The 25,411-nt window shown below is 44.4% G+C and overlaps 1 pseudogene; it reads right to left on the reverse strand.

The window, feature by feature from the left end:
- Positions 1–908: 908 nt before the first annotated feature.
- The window catches only part of LOC125446652 (class I histocompatibility antigen, F10 alpha chain-like), a 30,447-nt pseudogene continuing 5,944 nt past the window's right edge, over positions 909–25,411 (reverse strand).

Genomic DNA, 25,411 nt, shown 5'->3' on the forward strand with positions numbered 1-25,411 from the left:
TGAGCCCCCATAAGAGCTCTTAGAGCCCCCACATGACTGCCTATTGAGAACCAATTCCTGACCTCTCCCCGCCCAGACCTTACTGATGCCCCACTCCCTTCGCTGGACCTTATCCTGGTTGTTGACGGCAGCTCCGCCATATCCCCCGTAGGTGCATCTCTCTCTGGATATGCGATTTTCGATGATACCTCAGCCCCCGGTGTCTGCTTAGGAGGCAGAATGTTTTGCCCTTGCCCATGCCTGCATTCTAGCCGCAGGGAGGTCAGGAACCATTTACACCGACTCTGGGTATGCTTTTGGGGTCTCCCACGGCTTTGGCCAGTTGTGGTCTCAGTGTGGATTTTTAACGTCCTCAGGTACACCCATCCACAATTCCCTGTCTGTTAAAAACCTCTCCAGGCAATCCTCCTCCCTAAACAATTGGCTATTGTCAACTGCGCTGCCCATGCCTCTGATGATTCTGTAGTTACTCGAGGCAACGCTCGGGCTGATCTGGCTGCTAAACAGGCTGCTGCAGACCAAATTTTTATCGTACTCTCTATGAACAAGCAGGCGGTAAATCGCACGCCTTCAGACAAGACAGGCATTCCAGGTATGGTCACTGATCGGCACTTACAGCGGGGGCGGGGGGGAGGGGGGCGCGGCCCTGCTTTTGAAATGGATGTTTGCATTCTGCGTGCTCAGGCCTTTGGGTTACCCCAGTCGGCCAAGTGTGTGTATCTGATACTTTATTACCTATGCTTGTTGGCTGTCTGCATTCTGACACCCACCTTGGCAAGGAGGGAATGAGTGGTATTATGCTCCGTACCTGGTGGCACCCCAGACTGACTGAGGCAGCCCAGTCTCGTGTGGCATCTTGTCCCACATGCCAGCAAAACAATGTGGGTCGGGGATGAGATGCTCACCCTTGCCAGCTGGACCATTTGAATGCATTCAGCTGGATTTTATTGAATTACTGCGCATAAACTGTCATAAATATTTTCTTGTCATTGTAGATGTATTCAGTAGGTGGATAGAGGCTTTCCCAACGACAAACAACAAAGCCTTAACAGTAAGTAAAACTGTTATTAACTGAAGTAATACCAAGCTTTGGAGTACCGCAACAAATTAGTTCAGACAATGGCCCTCACTTTGTGGGGAAATTAATAAGGAACTGTGTGGTACATTACACATCCAACAACAATTCCACTGTGCCTACCTCCCCGGGCAGCAGGGATAGTGGAGACAGCTAATGGAACACTTAAAACTAAACTGACCAAGTTGACATTAGAGGTCGGCCTTAATTGGCTAAAGATTTTACCACTAGCCTTGTATCACATGCAAATAACACCCCATTTTACCACTGGGCTCTCAGCAGCAGAAATAGTCTATGGCCGACCCAGCAGAACACCCTGGGATGCCAATACCAGCCCAGCCACCCAAATGGACCTCAATGTGATGGGAGAAGAAATGCAAAGGCACTTCCAACAACTAACATCATCTTTAAAGTTTCTCCATTCGCAGGTGAAGTGCACCTTCGGACCGCCTCCACAGACAACGGACTAAGGCCTCAAGAATCAGGATTGGTCTTCATGGCTGCAGATTGGAGATTTTGTACTTGTCCGGGACTGGGGTCATCCCAAGCTTGGACCAAGGTGGAAAGGACCGTACCAAGTGCTTCTTCAGACTCCGACAGCTCTTAAAGGTAACGGACAGAATCGCTGGATTCACTCAAGTGACTGCAAACGATGGATTTCCTCATCGGCGTGCAGTTAACCATTGGACCGAGTGTTATTCTGCCCGTGCATGGCCAGCAGGACAAGCTGTTTTATAGAACACACACCCAGCTGCAGGGAATCAGACAGCATGTTACCCACTAGCACAGTCTGCAGAAGCGTTATTTGTGGCAACACCTGCCTGGAACCCGAGTCAGCTTCATGGAATAGAGTATTCCGGTAAGCCTTGCCGAGGGGAGGGGGGAGCTTGGACGAGGTGTGTGCAGGGTACATGGGGTGTGCAGGGTACATGTGTGAAACTGGTAGTTAGTGGCCTTTCTGGTTGTGGGGACACTAGACCTCGGCATGGGAAGGAAGGGGATAACTGTACAGGTCCCAACATCTATCCGTTTTGCTTTAATGGAACTGGGACTTGTTGTGTACATGCTCTAGTTACTAATCACCCCCAAAATGTTTCCTGGCCCCATCGGTGTGTAAAGAGAAATTGCACCACGAGAGGATGATTGTTGAACTGCCCCTGCTTGAAATCTAAGCCAATAACTGTGACCCCGGGCAGACAGTGGACTTGTGGGGATTGCAATAGCACCAACGTGAAAACAGATTATGGGTCATTTCCCTTTAACTCCGCAAACTTCTGTCCACATTAGGGTCAGTCCTCCTGGCATAGCTATCAAGAAATCCGTGAGTCTGTTACCTGCTACTGGGCTAAAAAAGGGATTTGTTTCCCTCCTTAATGGGACCTTCACTACTGCCACTCCAACTCTGCCGGTGCTGTTTGCTGTTGGGACCATTGGGCCCCTCACGGTGCCTTGTCCCCAACAAGCATGAACTCAACGGCAAATTGCCACACACTTCCTGAGCTGGGAGTTTTGCGCTGCATGGCAGAGCCCGATTGCCTTGGGCTCTTCCTTGAGAATACGGCTTCATGGGAACTGTCAGCTTGGGAGGCTCCCCAGGGGTGGAGGCCACAAAAAAATCGGAATTACCTTGAATGTGGACTCACCGCCCTGGGAAACAGCACAATGACGGCATTGGGGGCAGTCAACCAAGAATTAGCCGAACTTCGGCTCTATGCTCAGCAAACCCGGTATGCAGTGGACGATCAGCTGGCTCAGCAAGGAGGAGTCTGCACTATTATCGGGGACTAGTGCATTACCCACGTCACCAACGAGTCCTATAACATTACCCAGGCTATTCAAGCCATACAGGGGCAGTTGGAACAGTACAGTGAGGGACCCCGGCCTGGACAGGGTTTGCTGGGATGGCTTATGGACGGTCCTTGGGGCTCATACTTGCTGCATGGGTTAGTTGTTTGAATAGTTATTACAGCTGCCTGCTGTACATTGATGGCATGCCTGAAAGCTTCCTGCAGATTTGTGTTTGACAGGCTGCCAGCTCCCTTCTCAGCCCCGTTATAGGTTATCATGAAATGATAAAAGGAGGGAATGAGATATTATTGGGATAACATCATATTCATTTCAATATTTCTATAAATTAATGTCCTTTATCTTCCTACCCATAGGTCTGCAGATACTGCCTTCAGCTTCCTGCCTGAATAGAATTAGAGTTAAACTGTGCAAATCTTTACCTTCCTGCAAGGGGGTATGTGAAAACTGTCTCAAATAAGGTCAAGTGAGGAGCATTTGTAAAGGTGTGAGACTTCTGAAGTATGTAACTTCTGTTCCTGACAAAGGAGCCAGGGCACTGACTTTTGTTCAAGCCAGACACTTTGGCAGCTTGAAATTACGTTCTTGAAATTACTTTGGCAACTTGGAAACGCCTCCTGTCATTAAGTCACTTCGCGAACGATCGATACTATATCCCGGTCTCTTTATGTTTTCGCTGTAGTCATTGTTTTGTATCATGTCATTGTCTGTTGCAGTGAATGTTTCATGTATCATGTCAATGCGAGATGTAAAATTGCTTTATGTATTATGCACTTGGTAAAGTATAAAAAGCAGGGAGTCTCCGCTGCTCGGGGAGAATCACTTACGAGACTCTGCACTCTGTGCCGGGTTGAGTACAGTGATTCTCCACAGCTTGTATCTGCTTTGTAATAAAGGGTTTGTGTTTCACTAAACAGGTCAGTGTCTTGTTGTTGCAGCAGGTCCGTGAGGGTCCCCGAAACCGAACCGAACAGGTGGGTGGAAGTTTCTGCCGCAAACGTGCTGATCCTCCAGAGTAGAGAGTTATCAGAGACTGTGCGTTGCCAATTGACACAGGCCAATGTCCTGAACCATAGTCTGAGGGCCACACGAAAGCTGGGGCTAGTCACTGTAAAGGCCACAGACTAAGACCCTCCTCCACAGTTCACTGAAGGGCTGCTAACTGTGAGAAATTCCCCACATCAAACGATTGACGTGAAGTAAGTATCTCCAGTATAAACTGTGATTGTACCTGCAGTGAGGAACCTCAGAATGCCACTTAATAAGCACAAAGAAAACAATTTTCCGTGGTTGATTCCACAAAAAAGGTTTAATGCTTTCAGCCGGCCAGGCCACATCTGAAGAGACAGAAACAAAGGTTACTAATTCCAGGCCAGTATGACAACTTCAGAACAAAAAGTTTGAATGCTGTGCAAAACTGAATGAACGCCAGAGAGCTGTAAAATACCTTAGGGGTAGTACTAGGAAAGGTGAGTCATATCATGTATAAAGGAGCTCATTTAGGATGTAGAAAGTAGAACTGGCTTCATAAAGAGGGAGTCACAAACTGTACTTGAAGAATTGTTTGAACTGATTACTCTATTGCTTTTCGTTGACTAAGGCTTTGTTTTTTTTGCAATTGTGAGATCTTGTGGCATAAACTTCTCAGTTATTTTCTGTTGAATTCCTTATTCCTCATCCCTAATTTCCCAGAACACCATTAAGAGTCTTAATTCCCAAAGACAGATGATGGAGGTATCTGGTAGACATCATGCAATTACGGGAAGGTCTAGCCCTGTCCATCATTGATCAAGTGTTAAGATTAGATTCCCCACAGTGTGGAAACAGGCCCTTTGGCCCAACAAGTCCACACCGCCCCTTGGAGCATCCCACCCAGACCCATCCCCCCAACCCACAAATCCCTGAACACTACGGGCAATTTAGCATGGCCGATCCACCTAGCCTGCACATCTTTGGACTGTGGGAGGAAACCGGAGAAAACCCACACAGACACAGGGAGAATGTCCAAACTCTGCAAAAACAGTTGCCCGAGGCTGGAATCGAACCCGGGTCGCTGGCGCTGTGAGGCTGCAGAGCTAGCCACTGAGCCACCGTGCTGCCTCAAATGGGATTGGATGCACAGATTAGGGAGAAATGCAGCTGACAACGACATCAATGCTGTATGTAATTATTGTAACACGAAAGGTATAAAAATGTATTCAGCTGATCTCAGATCTGAGCTGTCATTAAAAGCACAACTGGGTCCCGTGTGAAAGCCAGATTTGGAGCTCTCTCCGGCTGCTCTCACACGGGTGGTAAAAGAGCTCGGAATAAAGATCACTTACGCTGCTGAACAAGACTCCTCTTTGGTATTTCACCCGACAGCAAGTGGTAGTTCAATCAGAGTGCTGCACTGGCCCACTATTGACTATGTGGGTTCGAATTGGGTAGATATGTTTAATACTACCACTAGATTGAGGGCAAACCTTGTAGTCGATCCCGGCTGTAAAATTGCCATCCACAAAGAACTAAGAGGATAAAAGGAGTTGAGCTGTGATCAGTAGACAATTGATCGACCTAGTTTGCACCAGGGAGGTGTTTTGAGTCCCACTGCAGGACACTTCGGTGGAAACAGGATGCATGAGACCATGGTATACAGAAAGGATCGAGAAGGGATCATGTCTAAGAACAGAGGAAAAATATTATGGGGCTCAGAGGGGGCATTAATATAAAAGAGTACTGGATTATAACAGAAGCTGATCAGGAAGCTGATCAGGATGAGGTATGCTGCTGAGGGGCTCACACCTTCCTGGTGCAGGTTGGGTAATTGCCAAAACAGCATGGTGGAAGGGACAAGAAAGAGATAAATATGACAGGACGGTTGCATTTTTGACAGCCCGCATCAGTAATATGGCCAGTGAGAGGGAGGAGCAGTGAGGGAGGCGGTTCTCAGACGGCAAGAGTTTGAAGCTGGAAGTCTGGATGGTGGCCGCAGAGGAGGCACCCAGTGACCCAGGGGGCGGTACGGACAATGGCATTGACTGGAACCTGTTCAATGGCGAAGTGTACATGTATAGGCATAGGGATAACAATGGGTAGGATGACCCTATGAATGAAAGACCCATGTGTATGGCTCTGCTGGGGACTGTAGAAAAAATTGGGAAAAAAGGAAAACCGAAAGAATAGCAGACCCTGTAAATCAGAGGCCAAAACTGAAATTGGTGGAAAAGTTCAGCAACTGTGGACAGAAGTCAGAGTTAATGTTTTGGATTGAGTGACCCTTCCTCAGTCCAGGAGAGGAAGGAAGTTAACTTAGAACCTTTTAACCCCAGTAGACAGGTGAGTGTTATTGAGGGGACTGACCAAATGGTTGAAGCTGATTGGAACCCCACAAAGCTGTCTTTTTTGCGAAGAGGGTGACTACAAAAGAGGACAGTAATAAAGAAAACATTGCCTTAATATCAGTATATCAAGCACAATATTAAAACTGAGATTGGAAGGAAGTGTTTTCAAGTTGTGGAGAGAGACAGGGAACAACTTTTTGTGCTATGCTCCCTCAACAAAGTTTTAACTCTTTCTGGTCTGGTCTGTTTATATCTTTGTTCATTGGTTGCTAAACGCTGTCTTGTTTACTTTGTGTATTTTGCTCCCTGGGCCTTTGAGGTACACTTGCAAAATGTCTACGATGACTTGAAAGTGTGGTGTGTGGCTGTATCAGTTTGGAATGTATACAGTTAAGATGGTGTCACGTGAAGGAATCAGTAATGGACATGTCAAATGAAAATCTGCTTTGAAATGCTGACCTAGAATTTGTTTCCCAAAACCTTGGTAAAAATTTACCTTTTGGGATTGGAATATATCTAACTGAAGGAGGAGAAATCCTGGGAAATGTTTAATTTCAAAACATTTATGATTGAATAATGATATTTGGAATTTCATTTCCTGGTCAGAGTTAACTTGCAAATATTATTTTGATTATGAGTTAGTCTTTAATTCTGGATGATGAGATTTGCTCATTTTAAATGGCCATTGGAGAAAAATGTGCTTGAAGAAATAGGGAAATTGGAATTTTGGAAAAGAAATTTGCTTTGAACAAAATTATTGAATTAAAATGTGAGAAAACTGAAATCAAAGTGTTTGAAAGAATTGCAAAATTTACTGAGAGACATAAACTGTCCCACTGGTTGGAAATGGACTGTAACACATGGCTTTTTTTCTATAATGGAGAAAGAGGAGCTGTTGAACTAATTATATCAAAAGTCACCCTTTTAGATTAGCAGTAAACTATCACTAATCAACCCATTGCGCTTGAAGTGCAATGGATGGATACTATTTTGTTTTTAGACAACTGAAGAGACAGAAGACTTTTGCCAACAGCTTCAAATTTTTAAACTTGTCTGCAGACTTTCAACATTGCAGTACAGTGATGGATGAGTCACCCCGAATCCATCAGGCCACTCTTAACATTGCATCTCAGTATTGGAGAACTATTACGAAAACATCAAATATACTGAGTACTGGACATTTCAAAACCACTAAGCCTAAACACATTAAAGCATATCAAAATAAATTATATTACGATCCACATGATCTGGCATTCTAAAACGTTAGCATGGGGAACAGTTCTCTGAATTAAAGGGATTCTGGAAAGTCATAAAATGCATGAACAGAAGATTGAGAGTGGTTCTTAAAATGAAATGAAATATTGAACATGGATGAATTTCTATACAGACACATCAAATATCTGGAGTAGGTTATCAAGTAATTGATAAAAACCAGTCATCTCAGAGTAAGTACGATCAAATTATGTTTTTGCCTCTTCTAAGATAGTACAGGGATATTTTTTATTGGACTGCAACAGCAATTGAGGTTTACACGCATTCTAGTCAAAAGGAAAGAGAGCACAAAATGGATAGCTTTCTCTTGGTGATACTCGTGTCCTTGTCTTTTTTATTAAGAGAATCGAATGTGATGATTAAGCCACCACCCAAAGCATCAGGACCATCTGTGGAAAGGTAAGTAAAATCTCAGATCCTTTTGATAAGGTCAAACAAGAATTAAGAACGTGGGGCTCGGCATAGGGATACTGTGCAACTGTGCAAGAATTCTGTGTCTACTCCAAATTAGACGGATACAGAAAAAGAGAGGAAATAGTGCACTGAAGAACAGGTTTCAATCACGTGCATCAATTTGACAAACAGTATGGCATGAAATGGTTATAGTGGCCAGTAAATTGAGAAAGCATGTTAATTCACAATGCAACGACACCTACTCCTTTGAGGAACTGACAGTAAAATAATTTGGTGAGGATAATTGTAAGGAGTAAGGATAATTTAGATTTAAATAAGAAAGGGCTTTGGGGTTGGACATCCTGAAGCTGGGTAAAGATGAAAGAGAGCTGGAGAGCTCTGAGCCGACGTATGATATTATTTTACTGAGTGAGGTGATCTGCACGTGAAGAATTGAAGAGTTTTAGAGATATTCGTAGGTGAATTTAGAAAATGATATAAGGGAACATCCTGCACTGCTTTGGCCTGGGTAGAAGGAAATGGAAACGTAGCTGGCAGGCAAGCAGATTTCTGGGAGATATTCAGCCCAAGTAGCAGAATTAAAATCCCTAATTGGAAGCACTGAAATTAGCCAGTGAAAGCGATCAAAGTAAAATTGAGCTACAAACCGAGACCTGGGGCCCATGGGAGCAATTGCAGATAGATTTTACAGGACCTCTACCCCAAGGCCAGGGAACGTGATTAAGCAGGTTTGTGCCCTGCTCGGTATTACATAGAAATTCTGCGTCTTGTACCACTTGAAGGATCAATATGGTAGAATAAATGAACTGGACACTTAAACCTATTTTGACTAAGGCCCTGATAGAGACTGGACAAGGATGGATCAGAATATTTTCCCCTAGCCTAATGAAATTGAGGTCAACCCCTACAAGGGGAATGGGGTTGCCACCCTTTGAATCAGTGATTGGATGGGCTGTGCAACTCCCAGACGATGTAGGAGAAGCAGAGATGTGCAATGACAAGGATGGGATTAAGCCATTTCTGAAAGGTCTGGCAACACAGCTGTATGAGCTGAGAAGGGATGATGAGAAATGGCAGGAACAGGTTACGTGAAACACCATGGAATTTTTTGAAGCCTCTGTAAAATATGGCCATTTCACTTCTTGACAGATTGGCTAATACATCTGAGGAAGAACATATGGCAAAAAACATGTACATCCTGTGCCATCTGGCTATTGACAATGATCAGCTGAAATTGGATACACGCCAAGTTCCCGGCTGGGTGACAGATAAGCAATTGAGAGAATGGGCAGGAGAAAAGATGCCCCTGGGATATCTTAGCAGTTTAACTTCCGTTAGCAGATTATTGGGTACTGAGGACACTGTTGAGGAGGAACGTTATGTAGGGGTCGTGTCACACATCTCCAAACATGGAGACAAATTGCACACAACCTAAAAATGTTCACAATATTGGAGGTACCATGAAGGGAAATGGATATCACTAAAAGCCACTCCAACTGATGGGATTATCATGAAAACTGCCGAAAAGGGAATTAACGTGACCAGATGACACCAAGGAGGGGATCACTGGTCATGCTGAGATGAAATGGCCAGCCAAAGTCTGTCCAGATTGTGTTGTTACAATGTATCGCACCAATGCATGAATTATTTTGTTGGTCCTTCTTGCAGTAAGCTCTGGTCAGATCTATCCATGGCAGGCAGCTATTGCCAGAACGGATCAAAGAGGTGCCACTTAAATCATGTTGTTTTCAGTGGGCTGACCCAAAGCATCACTATTAATGGATAGACCTTGCTGAAGACAAACAGTAATTAGTCTCAACATTCAATGAAGTTCAAACATTCTTGCAGTTCAAACTAACAGGGAGTTACAACAACCAAGCGGGGTAAATCAGATTTGCGATGGAGACTCGATACCCAAATAGACCAATGGATCTGGGTCGTATCTCATGCACTAGTAGAAATACAATTGTTGTTTTGATTGTGTTCAAGTGTTACTATGTAAGAACAAACGATCTATTGAGGAGGAATGTCATGCAGAAGATAGGAACTGAAGAATTCCATCATGAGCCATGGTAGCATAAGTTATAAAAATGTGGTACTCAGCTGGAGAAAGTTATCGTGTCATTCACCTCTCTTCTGACGTGGGCTGTGTTTAAAAGGGCAACTGCATCCACATGGCAGCCAGATTCGGATTGGTCTCTGGCCTCTCCCACATGTGTGGTAAAAGACTCTGAACAAAAAACACTTGTACTGCTGAACACAGAGCTCAAGACTTCTCTTTGATAATTTTCCTTGCAACAGTATGAGTGTAAACGGGTAAAGTCCATTCAGTGACAGAAAAACTATAATTTCCCTCACTCTTTTAGATAAAGGTACCTGTCAGTGTCCTCTGAGTAAATCCAACTGAGAAATATATGGTGCTTGTCGCACTTTCCCAACATAACCTTCCAGGCATGGACTAGGATTTGAATCAGATGACTTTGCGAGAGTCCAAGCACAATAATTTACTACTACACAGGTCTGGCACCGTAGCAATGCTGCTCCATTCACTGCAAATCACTTTGGCCATGTCATCTCGAAGAGTGCTTTCAATTTCTTTTGACCCTGTGCCACTAAAACCTTGCTTTCAAACGTTCACCTGCCACTGGGAGTTACACGAGCGCATTATCTCCATGAGCAAAATTACAAATTTTTGATCTTGTCTGCTTTCTGTTTTATCACATGCTGCACCACATTCAAATCTGCGTCGCCAACTCACCCACTCTATTTAATATCTCTCGGAAATTTGACACTGTTCAAATATGTGGTCTCTGAACTCTGACATACCAATTTCCCCTTAATTAATTTCAATGGCCGTCTCACCTCATGCCAAAAAACAAATTCAAATGGGCTGACTTTAGTTGATTCTCTCGGTGCATCTCTAATTGCAAAAAGTACAAATGAAATTCCTTTATCCTAATTCCCTGGAGAGTCAGGGTGATATGTTCTCAACATGGTCTTTAAAGTTTCATGCCACCGTCATAATGCTCCCTGTACTTCTGGATTGTTTGCAATGGATTTGATTATTTTTATTAATAAGCTATCCATAACTTCCTTGAATAATTCTGAAGTAAAATTTGCTTCTTGATCTGACTGTATTGCTATCGTAGTCCATATCTAGGAGAAGGGTTACGCAACATTTTCTTACAAGCTGTGATCCTGCATTATGGAGTGGCTCTGGAAATCCAGCAGGCTCATTCATTATGGGCAACAAACACTTTTTTGTTTTAGGTCGGGGTCCGACACAATCAATTAAGACCCTTGTAACAGGTATTCAAATGCAGGTATGGGTATTAAGGGCTGGCTTTATCACTGCATGAGGTTTTCCTGTTACCTGGCAGGCATGACATGTCCAGCAAAATTCAATCACATCCTTATGCAGTGCAGGCCAAAATAAAAAGTCTTTGTATTTTGGCTTGGGGTTTCCTAGCTCCGAAACGGCCTCCTATGACAATCTATGTGCTACCCGCAATACTTCCTTTCTGTAACCCACTAGTAACACAACTTGATGAACTTCTGAGATAACAAGGTGTGGAGTTGGATAAACGCAGCAGGTCAAGCAGCATCTTAGGAGAAGGAAAGCTGACATTTTGGGCCCAAAACGTCAGCATTCCTGCTCCTAAGATGCTGCTTGGCCTGCTGTGTTCATCCAACTCCACACCTTGGTATCGCGGATTCACCAGCATCAGCAGTTCCCATTATCTTTGATGTACTTCTGCCCATTTTTCATCTGCTTGAATATGTGATAGTCTACGTTTCCTCTTTAAGACATCATTTTTAAGATAGTAACATTCCAGCTACACTCAGATTCTTCTTCTGTGTACGCTTTTTGATTCAACTGTTTTTGTTTTTCATGTTTCCATTGTAATCCAGCTCAGTTCTCTGGGCTAAACACATGAACTTATTCCTCAACCTGTCCTTGTGTTTTTCTCAGCCATTTGACTGAGCGTAGTTTCTGACAACTGAACTTCAACTTCCTCATCTTTACTCCTTAATTTCTGCTCCTGTTTCAGCCGATGGCTTTGTGACCTTATTACCATTCAGTCAGGAAAAATACCAGGATACACTTCTTGTAATACCTCAGTTGTCTGATTTTCCACTGGCTTTTCAGCCATAGTCGGCATCACTCCTACCTATGATCCCACTATATCATTACAAAGGATAAACTGTATTTTCAGAACTGACAATTTCTGTGTTACTCCGACCATAACTTCTCCATTTTTCACCAGACTCTCCGATCTCACTTCATATAAAGTAACACTGTTCTTCCCACTTGAATTCCACACCTTACTATCTTTTCTGGCGATAGTCTGACTGAATTACATAGCTCCTCATCTCTTACCAAAGATTGGCCTGCTCCTTTATCTCTTTCCATCTTAATTTCTCTCCCTGCTCCTCCTGATATCTATACATTCTCAATCAACTCCTGCTAAGGTTGTACATTTTTTTACACATTTTTAGCTTCCACTGTGCCTTCCTTTACCGCTTCGACACTAGCTTATCACCTTCCTGGACCTCTCCATCTCCATCTCTGGTAACTGACTCATGACTGGTGTCCATTTCAAATCCACTGACTCCCACAATTACCTCAACTACACCTCCTCTCACCCGCCCTCCTGCTAGAATTCTGTCCCATACTCAACTCCTCTGCTACATCTGCTCCCAGGGTGAGGCGTTCTACTCTAGAACTTCCCAGGTATCCTGCTTTAGAGACTGTAGTTTCCCCATCTCCGTTATGAAGGATGACCTCAACCACATTTCCTCCATTTCCTGCACTTCTGCCCTCGAACCCTCTCCCCCGACAATAATGAGACAGTCCCATTAGTCCGCACATAGCCTCCAACCTCTATATACAACACATCGTCCTCTGACATTCCCACCACCTAAAGTCAGACCCCAACACCAAAAAGATATTTCCCTCCCCACCCCTGTCTGCTTTCCACAGGGACCGTTCAGCTCCATGACTGCCTCGTAAGCTCTCTCACTCCCCACCAACCCCTCCACCACACCTGGTACCTTTCACTGCAACAGCCTGTCACCTCCCATCTCACCTCTGTCCAAGGCTCCAAACAATCCTTCCAAATCTGGCACAAGTTCACCTGCTTTTCATCTCATCTCATCCACTGAATCCATTGCTCCCGACGTGGCCTCCTTTGCATCAGGGAGACAAATTGCAGACTTGAGGACTGGTTTGCAGAGTATCTGTGCTCTGCACTCACCAACCAACCCGATCTTGTAGTTGCCATCCATTTTAATTCCACCCCCCCACCACCCACCCCTCACCGAGTCCCTTGACCATCCGTGGCTTCCTCCACTCTCAGGGTGAGGTCAAATGTAAACTGGAGGAAGAGCATCTCATAATTTGCCTTGGGATCTTAGAGCCCAATGGCCTGAATATCAACTTCACAGGTTTCAAAATCTCTCCAACCGACCCCGTCCCCAATTTGTCCATCTTCTGAATCACCTATCCGCTCCACTGTTCTCACTAACCAATCACTATAACCCCATACCTAGGACACCAGCTTCAAAATCTCTCTGCAACACAAACTATCCGTCTTCCTACTCACCTATCCCTTCCACCCTTCCCACTGACCAACCTCAATATCTCCTTACCTGCATCCATCTACCCTCCCCCTAGCCTCAACATCCTCCCTTTATTTATTTCTGGGTTCCCCTGCCACTCCCCGATCCTGAGGAAGGGCTTTGACCCGAAAAGTTGACATTCTTGCTCCCTGGATGCTGTCTGACCTGCTGTGCTTTTCCAGCTCCACCTTTATTGACTCAAGCATCCAGTGTCCATATTCCTTACTGTATCCAAGTTGCTGAAACAAGTATCTGTTTGCATTCAGATTTTAAAAAAAACACATCCCATTGGATATGCTATTTTAGCTACTGCAAAGTAATCAAAGTCAGAAAAAGTCACTGAGTTCGCCAGTCTCTGTGTGTTGGGAAGAGATGTGTAGAATCACATCAGGTGAATGTGCAGAACGTCACTCAAAAGAAACACTTGGAACTCATCCGTTGAGTAAGCAATTAAAGAGTGAACACAGGAGTATCACTTAACTGGGATTGAGAATCCATGAAGAACTTTTCGACGGAAAATGGTTGAATTTTTTTTGCTGTTTCTGAGCCTTACCCTCAAAAGTTTGCTGATATGTTGGGTGGCACGGTTACTCCTGCGGCCTCACAGCACCAGGAACCTTGGTTCAATTCCAACCTCTGGTGACTGTGTGGAGTTTGCACATTCTCCCTGTGTCTGCATGGGTTTCCTCCGGGTGCCCCAGTTTCCTCCCACAGTCCAAAGATATGCAGGTCAGGGTAGATTGGTCATGCTAAACTGTCAGGAATGTGCAGGTTAAGTGGGTAACCATGAGAAATACAACACTACAGGGATAGAGTAGGGGAGAGGGCTGGGTGGGATGCTCTTCAGAGGGTCCGTGTGGGCTTGGCGGGTCAAAATAGCCTGCTTCCACACTGTATGGATTCTACGATTTCATGATCTGGATAGACTGCGAAGCAAGGTTGGCTCATGGATTCCGTATGATGACGACGACAACATCTCCCCTGCTGCAACTTCAGAATCAGAATCTTAACCCTTTGAAGTAATGGTCCCTCAATCCGAACAGGACATTCTTTAGAGTCACTCATGTTCTATCATTGTACCTCTGACAAAAACCCAGCCGCAATTGATATGTGATGGTGTAGGAGTGTGAGACGCACCGAGGAACCTTCTGGCCCACTTCATAGATTGACAGAGTTTCTCCCACAGTAGCCTTTTGGCTGAAAAGTGCTAATACTTTAAGAAGATGTTGAAAGTCAAATTGTTTCACCGGTTCCCATGTGTAAAGAACCCAGGAAAGCCATGAAGTAAAGGATGGGCAGACACAAGGCAGGGAGGGGAGTGAAATTTGTCTGACAGGATTTAGCAGAGTCTGGGATGCTGACAGGGGGGTCAGTTAGAAATAAGTCTGTTGGGAGGAGTTGACATGCCACTTACTGAATCATGAAGAAGCTGCAACAGAGGCATCAAAAGGTGAGAAAATAAAAACAGAATGTCAGAAATGGAATAAAATATAAAATTAGACAGTGTGAGATATCTCCTATCATTCAATCACCCTCAACAATTAACTAACCACAATCTTGCAGCACAGCCAAATGGGAGTCGAGGGTGAAGGATTGGAGGGAGAGGCGGACATGGAGGGTGGCAATTGCAAGGAGAGGCACTGGGGACATGGAATTGAAGAGGATGATAAAAGAGTGGTGGTTGAGGAACAGCACTGTGAGGAGACTGACATGCCACCCTCAACAACACCAGGCAAATATAACTGCACACCTTCCAATGCCCTACCCATCATTCCCAATACCCTGTCCCTTCAAATACTTACCACGAGCTGTGGCGTAGGTCCCACTTAGTGAATCTGCAGAACAAAATAAATGTCCATTAGAAAGGGAACTAATCCATTCTTAGTGAGAACACAACAAGTGTGAGGGAATGGAGATTGATGTGGAAGTGCCGGTGTTGGACTGGGGTAGACAAAGTCAGGATTCACACAACACCATGTCATAGTAAAACAGGTTTATTTGAAATCACAAGCTTTTGGAGCGTAGCCCCTTTGTCAGGTGCAGTAAGAAGCACACAGGCACTGAATTTATAGGCAGAGATGTCAAAAGATCACACAAATGGTGCGAGTGGAGCGTCGAGTAATACGTCTCTGCAGGTGACCAGAAGTGTCAGATGGTGTGAGTAAAGTGTGAACAGCTGAATAACAAGTGAAGGGATGACCTATAATCCGACTAAATTTGGCAGAGAGATAATTCCAAAAAATTAAAAGTAGCGTGGTGCTGGAGTCAAACCAAATGACTGGAATACATCATGGGTAGAAGATTCGCATGCTGAGGGTCTGGCCAAAGTATTAAGTAATCCAAACTGTACAAACTAATTAAGGTAGAGATCTTAATTTATCTAGGTGAGAGTGCCAAAATACAATTTTACAGAGATTGTGGAATAAATTCTCATTCCCACAATCCCCTCCACCCTTACACTTTATGGAGATTCTGGTGATCTCTCCCATTGCATCCATGTTTAGTCAGTGGGGATGTTAATGTGTCTGCTGGGTTTAATGATCAATATTAGACCTGGTCTGGGCTGCTCACACAAAGGAAGATCAAACAGAGGCTAAGCTATGTTTATACATGTGTATCTGTGTGTGGGAATTTAATCAGTTCCATTCAGTGTCGTGTGCTCCAGTCCTGAAGATACCCCCTGACTCTCTCTGTACCCTCAGTTTCACATCCCCCTCTCGCTCACCGATTCTTACCTCTCCATGGCCTTTTCCAGATGATTATTCCGATTATCCCAACAATAACAGCCAATAGAAAGATCATCGATGCAATGAAACCTCCGAGGTAGGAGAGTCGCCAACTGCTTTTGGGAATTTCTGAAACACATTGGAAATAGGTCAGGATTCTTGCTGTTCCTGGATTTATTTCCAGCTTTGCGCCGATTTTACCTGCTCCTGCCCTTTGGGAATTGACGGGATTCATTGAAATGCTGGTTTGACCCTCTCCCAATGGCATTCTCCACTGAAGTCATTAAAGATCCCACTGATGGGGGTGCAAACATCTTGTGGTGCCCATCCTAGGGGTTACCTTCTCAGACAGTTCAGTTCACATTCTCCCTGACATCTGTGTCCGGTCCTTGCTGGTGGTGGAGGGGTAGGTGGACCAAGGTTGAGCTGGAGCAGTGAGTGAATGGTTGAAGGGGTGTACTGAGTTGTCCCAAAGAGCCAGTTCTTGGGTTGCTGGGCAAGGGTCAGTTGGGGGTCTCACTGGTGAGTGTCAGGGATATTGAGTGACAATGGAATGTTGTTTGGGTGCCGTAGTGGGGCAGTGAAGGGGTCATGTTAGAGGTCCAGTGGGCAAGTGGGGATGGACGCAGCGGGGGCGGTATTGTGTGTTGTGTTTCAATCGGCTGGCTGGGGTGATGCGTTGCAAGTCAGACAGACATCTGGAGCTGGTGAACTGGTGCTGGTGCTGGGGAAAGATCAAGCATTGCTTGGGGATTGTCGGGACGTGTGTTTGAGGAAATGGCGTCATACAGCCACACAGCATGGAAACAGATCCTTCAATCCAACTTGCCCATGCCAACCAGATATCCTCGACAGTGCGTGAATGGGGGTGTTGCGCAGTAGGTTTGGAGATGGTCAGTTTTATAGCTCCCTCGTGTTATGGACCAGACTCGAGCCCCTCAAAATGGTTTTTTAAGAAGATAGCCTGGGTTTAAACTATTTCTTATTTTAACAGTAGATATGAAGTGGCCTGTTCCAGATGCGATGCAATTGGTCAAACTACACTATGTTAAGCAAAACACACTTGATTTGAACACTGCATTTAAAATACAAACAAAAGGAAAAGGAATTTAGAATAATTTAACTATTGAAAACTGTAACCGAATAACAGAGTACAGTACCTATTGCTAATTAATTGTTCCAATATATTAACATCCCATAAATACACGCCTTGGCAAAAAGGCAAATTCAGACACAGATTCTTACACTCAGTCCTCCAATCTAGGAGGGAACAACATTAAGAAAATAATCAGAGACAGTAATAGCCAGGAGGCATTCACTGAAGCTCCTAACTCTTAAGGCCCATTGGCTTCTGATGCTACTGTTAATACCGAAACTGGGAAATCTGGATCTGAAAGCAGCTCGTCAGCTCTGTCAACGTTCTAACACCCTGAGAAAAGCCAAGTTGTTTGCTGAAGTTGTCTTTAGCAGCACACATGCCTTATAACCGCTCTTCAAAACAAAAGGATAAAATAACCTTTGAAAGTGGCAGCATCATCATATTAGGAATTAAAGAAGCTTTTAATCTCTTTCACGCTTCCCGTATTAGTATTGAGGTGAGTCAGAGCTCTGCAAAGTCTCTGACTCTAACTCAGAACTGGAGAGCTTTTCAGAGGGTTCTCGATGCTAAGTAATTGTCAATTGGAAGTTGAAACTTCCCAAAAAAAATCCCATTTAATGAGTCAGGAATTCTGAGGGGTCCAGACCTTCCTCTTTTAGGGTCTGACCAGTCTCTAACTGTCTGGGTGTTGAACAGTCAGGGCCCATGTCCGGTGCTGAAGCCTGGAATGCAAGAAAGTCTTCATGTAATTACGGTGGGGTCATTTCGGAGTGAAACTGGTGAGTAATTCACCAACAACAGGGCAGTGGGAATGTGAAAATCTCCATCAAAAGACTTGAAAGCTCAGGAACAAGAGACCTTGACAAACTTAAAATTGGAATACTCAACTCAGGTGAGACCAACACAACAAGAAAGTATAGGGAGAAAGGTGTATATGTGCAGGCGAGGTAGTGAACCAGTGTCCTCTGACCTACAATCTGTCATAAACACATAAATACATCATATTCTTACCCCACTGATACAGCTTGGCCTCTGCCAGGCTGCTGTGTTCAATTTGGCAGGAATATTGATCCTCATCCCCAGCACTGATTCAATATCTCTTTCTGGATCTGATGAGTCCCATCGTGGTTCGGTCGAATCCCCGAGGATTGTGTCTCGGACATGACCTCCCCATTCCTTAGCCAGGTCACCTCGATGTCTACAGGATAAAATCCAGTGACCAGGCAGGAAAGAGTGAGCGGCTTGTCCTGATGATTGGGCTCACTCCTGGAGATGAACACTTCAGGCTGAACTGTGATGGGAAAGGGTGAGAACAGAAACAATATACAGACACTGAATGGAATGGGACAGCAGTTACATAGATCAGTGAGGTTAGAGCAGAACATGGGATCAAAACTGAAATACATACCTTTCCTTTTGAAATATTCCTTTCCAACTTGCAAGTAATTATCTGAAAGGTCAAATAGTTCTGTTTCCAATTGCCATCTCCAATACTTGTTCCAAGATTCATCTGAATCCCATTTATATTTAGTCTTCACTGCAAAGTGATTGGCTGCGACCCATCTCATTCTGTCTGGCTCTAAACTAATGAAGTCCTTCCCGTCAAATCCAAATCGCATTGATCTCTTCACAGAGCCGTCATCACTGACCTCAACGGAACGTAGCCATTGGAGAGTGTGAATTCCTGTCAGTGACCAAGCAGGCGTCAATCAGTAATAATGAATGGATAACCACAAACTATCCGATTAGAGGGCAAGGGAATCCATTATCCGATAGAAATGGAAATTGCGAGTCACATTCTGATTAGAGGTGAAAGAGTGTTTTGTATCAGATAGAATTAGGGGATTTAGGGAAGCAGTCTGATCAGAGAGGATCAGATTACTCTTGGATTCATTCTGGGCCATGATGAGGAAGCGTGAATTTCTGAATATGTTGAGATTTTAATCCAGCTATGGAAGCAGTTATGGCAATGTGATTAATATGGAATTGGTTCAGGGTGAGATTAGGACATGGAATTGGCTTCACAGTGATTCAGTGGGAATGAGTGAGGAATGATTCAGGCTGATGGAGAGGCATGAAAGATAAGAAAAGGGGTTGGCAAGTCAACGTAGAGAGTACGTTTTCTCCAGTGGGGCAACTTAAAACGAGAAAGCATAGCTTTAGGATAAAGGGTAGCAGATTTTAAAACAGAGATGAGGAGAAATCACTTCTCTAAATGGGGAAATAATCTGTGGAATTCATTATTGCAGGGACATTGAGTAAATTTAAGGAGGAGATAGAAGATTTTTAATTAGTGATGTGTTGAAGGGTTATGGATAATGATAGGACTGGAGAGTTGAGGCTGAGATGAGTTCAGCCATGATCGTATCAAATGGCAGAGCAGGTTCATTGGGCTGAATGGCCTACTCCCTGTTCCCAGCTCTCATGTTCATACAGGCTACACAATATTGACTTTGGTGCTCTCAAATTCACTAGATTGGTTGACACTGAATCAATAAATGAGGCAAATTATGCTTTTAACTGGCATGACCAAAATTCAGATGTCCACTGTAAGCCATGTTTTGTTGTCACTAACAGAATGACAGGTAATCAAATTGCCTATCATATCCTTTAAATGCATCATTTCACTTTGCTCCAGCAGCGGGAAGTTTTGTCAACGCTGACTGCTTGCCGACCAATCTTCTGCGTCAATGCTGAAAAGGAAGATCACTTCCTCAATACTCCAGGTGATATTCTGAGGCATTTGCCACCCCAAGGCAAGTCATTTCCCCGGCGAATCTGGATCAGACTCATTTTCTGGCATTGGCTAAATGGACAGCTTCTTGGACGTGGTACAGAGATTTGACACTGTGTTGCTAACATCATCTTTTCAAGGTGCACACCAGCACATGTCAGATGAAAGCATAAACATGATAAACAAACATGTCCACATATAGTGGCATACTACCCATTAGCATGCCAGACACAAGGAACTGATGGAGAATAGCAAAAATGCTGAAACTTTGTGCAGTCTCTTCCATCTGAAGGCTCAGTCAGTAGCAATGATGAAGAACTGAAATGTCCGCACACAGAGATACAGTTAACAACAAAACTGCAGTGACCAGATCTCGCAAAGAAAGCATCATGAACAGGACTGAGATCCAACTTTACAGAAATGAGTCCTCTCATCAAAACAAACAGAACAGCTCTCCTGGCGTGTAAACTGTGTCTTTACACTAAGGCATATGCCAGTCCAATACTGGAGAAGACAGTTGTGCAGGATGCAGAAAGGTACTGTCCCTACAGGTACTGCACCAATCCATATAAAGAAATATAGATGCTAGTGACAATGATAACCTTCATGCTGATAATAATCAGGAGAACACTCAAGCGCAGCACGAGAAAACTTGCTTCTTGAGATCCACAAATGGGAGAGTAGTCACTGATTTGAAGACGCAAATGACTCACTGGACAGATTGGCTACTCTAACTATACCCATGTGATCCAGATATCTCCCTCTGCCTGTGCTTAATGATCATCTGCAGCTATCTGTCATGTTTCTTGAAAAGGCCATTGACTCGCTTTGTAGCCCTGAAAGCCGCTGGAGGAATGGAATACCAGTCAAGGCTATACATGTACGGAAAACCCTACTTTGTTTTGACGCCTCTATGTCGTTCAATTCCATTAGGGAGAAAGTTCTGTTCCACACGATGTGTGTGACATAATTTCAACCAGTTATACAAGAACAAAGGCACTCGAGGAAACTGAAGCAACTACTGTGGCATTTCACTCTGCAGAGGGTTCTGGAAGGCTTTTCCAGAGCTAGTCAAATAAGGCTTCATCAACCAGCCAACAGAATATAACTAGCAGCAAAATGGGGCTTCAGATCAGACAGATCTGGAAAGCACGATGTTATCCCAATCTCAGCTTCAAGCGAAGGTGGAAAGCAGTGAAAAAAGAAGAAATTCTACCTTGCTTTTGGGGATTTCACGAAAGCATCTGACACCACGATGAGACCAGGAGCTATTGGATGTTAGAGAGAATGTGCTGACCTCCTGATCTTCATTTTCTTGTTCAGTCCTTCCATGGAAACATGCACAGCACCAATCAGTTCAATGATTCCATCTCTTACAGTTCATTGATTAAGAATGGGTGGAGACTGGTCTGAGTCCTAATCCATATTTTGTTTTGTATCCTTTTTCTGTCATACTGCTGACATGAAAGAGTTGTATTTCCTTCCAACCTGATGAGAAACTCCTCAAATGAACAAGCCTGAAAGTCAAGTCCAAAAATGCAGCAAGTCTTGATCGCAGCACTTTGATAGACTGATGAATGATGCTGCAATAGTTATCTACATGGAAGAACGGCTCCAAGGTTCAGGAATCTTATACCCCATACGCCTGTGTCATGTTGTACCTCACTATTGGTATTGAAAAACTGTAGCTAAAGGAAAGGCTATGTGTCACTGTCCGTGTTCAAAAACACATCACTGGAAGCAGTCAGTAAATTCTCTGATGACAGACACCCTATTTCTTGGCAAAGAGCTTAACACACACATTGGAAGGAAAGCCAGTATCATCAGCCAGGCATGGAGCAACAAAACATTGACCCGCAGGACCAGGAACCTGACTGACAGGGCCTGTATCCTTTGCATATTTCTCCATGACAATGAACATGGACAAATTACATCCATTAGGATGAAAGGCTACAGAAAATAAGTTCCATCTCTGGTGTCTATCATACGTCTATGGCACATCATGGAAAGACAAAGTAACCAAAAGAGGTAGCTCTTTCTCAGGAAAACATGCCAAGCATGCTCACATTCACCATGGCTCGGGCTTACATCCAGGCTGGAAGGGCTAGCCACATTCCCAAGGATATGCTATACAGATGGTAGCCAGTGTCAAGAGACCAACAAGGCACCCAAAGTTCCCACTCATCAAAGATGCTGTCAAGAAAAAACACACACACATGGCCACCTTCAGCATCAACTGCAACATGAGGAACTGTGCAAATGGCAACATCAGCTTCATGGCAACATTTCACCACCACCATGACATTTTGTTTCAGAAACTCCAAAGCAGTTACTAACCTTACAAACAAGGTGCCAGCAGAGGCCTTCACCCACTACCTTGAGGACAGCCCCTGCTTGTTGCAGACTTTGCCTTTCCAGGAGCAGCTTGTTCAGCCACCGAAGGAGATGCAGTGAATGATCTCAGCTGACCTCACCAAAGCTCTGAGGCTGCCTTGTCATCATTGCTCCCAAATGGAAATATGTCAGACTTCTAGCGCAAATGGGTGGAAGACGTATCATGGGCTGAATGGTTTCCTGAATGCTGTAACTGTCTGTCCTGCTTTCTTTTGCCAGGCTTTCCCCTACATCACTCCACTGTCACCTCATGCTTCCTCGCCCTTTCTCCATCATGTCTGCTGCTACCGCCTCGTTTATGTTTCTCTAGTTTTCCAGCTCTCTTTTCCTGCCCATTGGTCACTTCTCTGTTACTCTCTCGGAATGTTTCTCCTTATATCAACTTGCCCAGCAGTTCTCCCTCACCTTTACCCACTGATATCCATGAGGTTTAAGCCAAGAGAATGCAAGTCTACAGAAGTCAAGGTTCAGATTGTGTTGAAGGGTGAGGCCCCCATCTGTGGAAAAAAAATCATGAATGATGCACAATTTCAGATGGGGCTGGCTGTGGACAGTGGAGACGTCTGGAGTTGGAGACAGAGCAGAACAACATGAAAAATAATTGCTTCATCCTCAAAGAGTAGCAGCCAACTCCCCAGAGAGCCACAGTAACTTGGCTCTCAGTGGCAGGTGACAGTTTGACTCATCGTACCAGCTGTCAAGTTCATCGATATCATGATCGTATTCAAAGTCTCCTTCATCACATCGTAGCGTTTCTTCCCCAGGAGGGTGAGATAATCCCAGTTGTCCACAGTGAGATAGTTTGATATGAACTGCTGTCTGGAAACCATCTTCAAGATTTCACTGTCATAATAGGATAGGGTAGCCCCATTGAGCATTGCCACACCAACAAGCTCAGGGCCATCGGTCATCCCAGTGGTTCCCGTGTACAGCTCAGTGAAGGAACTCGGGTCTGTCAAATAAGACAATGAAATCATTGATTAATTTATGATTAATAACATTTCCAAACAGTGCCAACTGATCTAATTGAATTGTGACTAGACAATGATAACCTCCTTTTCATTTCAACATCAGAATCCGAAGCTGAGATTTTAAACTAAATATCAAGGCAGCAAACAGGCATGGGCAAAGGTCTTAAGGATCTTAAGCTTCTGGAGGAAGCAAGATGAGAAAGTGGCCAGGAGATAGTTGAAAGTAGTGATACCAAAAACATGGGCGAGAGTTTCAGCAGGAGATGAGGAACAGATGGAGGCGGAAGAGAGACTTGAATGGGAAGTTGCTAGTCTTCATAATGATGAAGAGGATGTAATGAAAATTTTAGAAGAAATACAAGTGTCCATTTGTAAACAGCTAGCACTCACATCAGCAGTGCCAAAATGACCAGATTTAGTTCATGAGTTAAATATTATGCTTGAGTCTTGGGAGTGGAATCAGAACCCACATGTTTTTCTCCTTCAATGTAGCAGTGCCACCGACTAAAATACAGCCCATACCTTATGGGATTGGAAGCTCAGCTTCAGGTCAAACAGCACAGCCCAATTCAAATTCAGCCTGAGATGATGTACAGGGAGGTGGGTGTGAGGGAACGGCATTCTTGACAGCGGTCAAAGAAAATGGCATGAGAAAGAGTGATACGGAGAGTGAGTGCAGTCAGGCAAAGGAAGAGAAAAAGAGAGAACCATTTACACTGAGAAAATGCAATATGAAAAAATAATGAAACACAGACAAAATGGTATCAAGAACCAGTGAGAGAGAGGGCAAAATAGAGAAAGTGTGCGGTAGAGCGTGCAGTAAATATACACAGAGAATGATCTGGAGAGAGATAGTGATACAGAGAGTGAGATTTGGGAACAGAAGGTAATGTAGAGAGTCAGGCACATACAGAGAAGAATAATGAAAAATCAGGTACAGGCAGATCAGATCTAAAATCTGCAGTCCTGCCACATGTAGTCATTAATGACAGTGTACAAATAAACAGCTCACTGGAGCAGTCGGCTCCAGAAAAATCCCAAGCACATCAGAGTTCAAGATATTTTGAAATATTTGCAATCTTCAGACAGAAGTACTGAATGGATATTCCATCCCAGCCTCCTCCAAGGACCCTTGCATCAACAGTCCAAGCATGAGTGAACATTACCACCTGATGCCAGTCTTCAACCAATTTGATTCACTCCATGTGATATTATAAGACAGCTGGAGGCACAGGACACTGCAAAGAATATGGGCCCTGACAACAATCCAGTACTCAAGACAGAACCTGCCAACCCTGAGCCAAACCATTCCAGTTCAACAACAACTTTAGTGACTACTCAGCAACTGCCCACGTACACAGCGTACAGAAAGCAGGACAAATCCGACCCAACTAACCACCACCCCATCAGTCTACTCTTGATCATCAGGAAAGTGATGGAAGGTGTCATCAACCTGCTCAATGCCACCCAACGGGCAATCCGCCTGGGCCACTCACTTCCTGATCTGTGGGTTTCTACATCCTGCTGTCAGGACACCTGGATACAAATCCCATCAGCGTCTCCCAGACTGCGCTGCCTTCAGTGTGTAAAATATCAGGCTGGCTGTATAACGGGTGGATGGCCAAACAGCCCCCATTTCAAACTGTCACCAAGATTCACATTCACCCCAGCGAGAGAGAGAGGGAGAGAGCAATGTCTCACGTGACAAGGTGACCCAGGTCTGATTTCAGCCATGGGTGACTGTCTGTTTGTGGAGTTTGTACGTTCTCCTGTGTCCTCATGGATTTCCGCTGGGTACTCCAGATTCCTCCCGCAGTCCAATGATGTCCAGGTTAGGTGGATTGGCCAGAATAAATAAGAAATGTGGGAATAGTGGGGCGCTCTCTGGAGGATCGCTGCAATATCAGTGGGCCGAATGGCCTCTTTTGACACCATAAGGATTTTAGTTTAAGATTCTATGACCCAGGAAAAAAAC

This window comes from Stegostoma tigrinum, chromosome 34 (assembly GCF_030684315.1).
Source record: "Stegostoma tigrinum isolate sSteTig4 chromosome 34, sSteTig4.hap1, whole genome shotgun sequence".
Lineage (NCBI taxonomy): Eukaryota > Metazoa > Chordata > Chondrichthyes > Orectolobiformes > Stegostomatidae > Stegostoma > Stegostoma tigrinum.